The sequence below is a fragment of the Monopterus albus genome, unplaced genomic scaffold, assembly GCF_001952655.1.
Source record: "Monopterus albus unplaced genomic scaffold, M_albus_1.0 scaffold425.1, whole genome shotgun sequence".
In the NCBI taxonomy this organism is placed as follows: domain Eukaryota; kingdom Metazoa; phylum Chordata; class Actinopteri; order Synbranchiformes; family Synbranchidae; genus Monopterus; species Monopterus albus.
The window spans coordinates 187,382-190,281 of NW_018128305.1; the positions used below are offsets into that span (position 1 = coordinate 187,382).

General features: G+C 45.3%; 1 long non-coding RNA gene across 1 annotated transcript; it reads right to left on the minus strand.

Annotated features, from left to right (window-relative positions):
- Window positions 1-11: 11 nt before the first annotated feature.
- LOC109952015 (uncharacterized) lies at window positions 12-2,228 on the minus strand. The gene is made up of 4 exons (XR_002273695.1): window positions 2,081-2,228; window positions 1,020-1,159; window positions 781-901; window positions 12-66 (listed from the first exon to the last, which is right to left on the minus strand). It is a non-coding gene; the product is annotated as an uncharacterized LOC109952015 (long non-coding RNA).
- Between the last annotated feature and the right edge of the window lie 672 nt (window positions 2,229-2,900).

Genomic DNA, 2,900 nt, shown 5'->3' on the forward strand with positions numbered 1-2,900 from the left:
AATAAACTGACCCCAGACAGAGGAGACCAGGCTGCTGAGCATCAGGATGCAGCAGATCATCTGGTCCTGTGAGAGGAGACACGGGGAAGAGTCAGAAACACAGGACGAAGAAGGAAACTCTCCAGTCTGACTTCATTCAGTCATTACAACACCTGATCCTGTTCATCGTCCTGTTTGTTACTCACCACTGACCTAAAGCTTTTCTGACAAACGCCACAAACTCTGAACTACAACCACTGGTGTCGACTGGCAGATTAGAGACAAACCTACTGGTTGGTCGTCTCTGGAAACACTGGACATTTTAAGGTGTTCGCTGTTTGCAGGAACATGTTTCTGCCACCAGGTGACGCCACCTTCACCTGCATTGCTGCTATAAGCTGTCTTCTATTAGACCTGAACCTCTCTGGTGAATCTAACATTAGTTTCTGTGGGTGCCAGTCCACAACAGCCTCTGTGTCCACAGTGTGTGTCAGCTGTGTCCTGCAAGCGTCTGATGTCTGAGTGAGGTCTTATAACAAAATGTGGTTAAAGATCAAATGTAAAACTTATGCATTTTATTAAAATACAGTCAACTATTTTAAACAAACTCTACTTTTACATGGTTTGATTGAGACTGTAAACTACACGTCCACACAGTGAGGGAAGGTGTCACACACCTCCTTATCTACTCTGCTCTGTGTTTACTCTCAGGTAAAATCTACACCAGATTCCCGTGTGTAGACTCGATACGACTCCATCAGCAGCAGCATCAAGTCTTTTCTTCCACACAAGCTGACTGACCTCACAATCCAGATGTGTCTCCAGGATCATGTGAAGACAGTCAGTAGCTGTAGCTGCTCAGTGTTGATGCTGTTGGCTCAGTGTGTTGGCGGCAGCAGAATCATCCAGTTGGTCAGTCGCTCTGGTTCCAGGTAACACACGGGAATAATACACAAACTGTATGATGACACCTTCAGTTTTATTTCTACAAAAACAAACTACCAACAACTGCAACTGTCTGTACTAATGAGACACATTACCTTGTCTTCTGCCACAGGACAGGACTATCTTGGCGTCAATAACTCTGAACGTCTCTGTACCTTACTGGTGGAACAAGCTGAATGTAGGCGGGGTCTTATTGGTGACGAAATGGCAGGAGGGCCAATGGGCAGTGAGGGTTCTGTATGTGTAAAAAATGGAATTTGTTCGATACCCTGACACACGTACGGTGTAAGAACAGGTCCACTGGTGGAAACTATACACCAGGAAAGAACAAGGATTAGCTTTCAGAAGAAAGTGAAATTTGAACAGCTGCAGTTCTATGGCAGTGGAGCAGGTAGTGAGTCTTTTGGTAAATCAAAAGACCTGATCAGACTTTTCAGAGCACAGGACTGGAGTATGTACCCAGGGTTAAGCATAAACTTTCAGTCACAGTTACATGTAAAAAATAATGTAATAAAATAAATTGACTATGAGGCAGCAGTCAGAAAGCACCAAATTACTTTCTCATCCTGTCCAGCCACTGGTCTTTGCTTAAACGTTCTTATTTGGGGCAGTATATTTTCCCTTATGTTGACTATGACCCGATGCTTCAGTGCGAAACCGATTTCCTGCAAGTGTTAAATGTGACATTTGGATTTTTGTGCGTCCAGTTGTGTCACTACTGATGCTTTCAGTGGCAGGTGGAATGACGACAGGTTGAAGTGTGTGAACAGACACGGATACCAAGAGGACTGGAGTCACTAGCTTGGCTTAAAAAACTCTGAACTTCTCTGTACCTTGGAATGGAACAAGCTAGAGGCTGAAAGGAAATAACCAGGACTGGATAGGATGAGCCTGAAGGTGAGCGGGGGCAAGCATGGGTGGCGAAATGGCAGGGGGGGCCATGGGGGGGGGGGGGTCTTTTAAAGGTGGGACCAGGTTAACTAAATGTGAGAAAACTAGAGTGTTATTTTTACATTCGGCGCCCCATATTACAGAGGGGGAAAGATAAACTCCAGCAGCCTGATCAGTCGTAACAGATTCCATTAGAAACAGGACTCTACCTGTGTGACTCTGTGTGACAATTAACAGGCTACAGAAAATAAAGAGACATTCTTACCTGCTCTGTGTATGTTGGCTCAATGTCACGGCTGTTCCTACAAGATTTCTATTCTTTTGACATAAAAACTGTCGCAGGTAACATCTACGCCAGATTGTCGTCTGTAGACTCAATACGACTCACTGGTAAAGGACTGTGCTCCGTATTTACACACAGCTCTGACAGCGCATGCAAGAATGGGCCCCGCCCTATAACAGTCATGGGGCATGGCCGTCCTTTACCAGTGAGTCGTATTGAGTCTACAGACGACAATAGGGCCCGCCCTATGCAAGAATAGGGCCCGCCCTATTCTTGCATCTCACTGATATGCTAATTTTTGTTCTTTCCTGCACAGTCTGCACAGAGTTGGATACACCCACCCTACACACACACTCAGAGAAGGACGACTCAGACTCCACAGGCCTTCCTGCTCTGACGGAACTAAACTGACTCACTTCTTACAGAAATCTTTCTTCTTCACTGACACAGATTGTTTGGTCTCTTTACAGCAGTGAGGGACCGGCCTGAACCCGAGACAGAACCTGAGAGACCAGACTCAGCAGGTCGAGGAAGGATCGGCCTCTACTGTGGAGCTGGACTGACAGCAGCAGCTCTACTGACTGTTTGTTTCTTTTATTCTTTAAGTGTCGGACTGGAAAACAAGATTTCTACCCAGAGTCCAGTGGTGGATCAGTGGGAATGGTTTGATCAACAAACAAGACAAGACTGAATTCCACTTGTACACCACAGACAGAATGTCTTGGTGTTTGGGTTTATCGGCAGAGTTGCATGAAACACCAAGACAGAAGAAATTTATTTAAACAAAGTCATAAAAATTCAG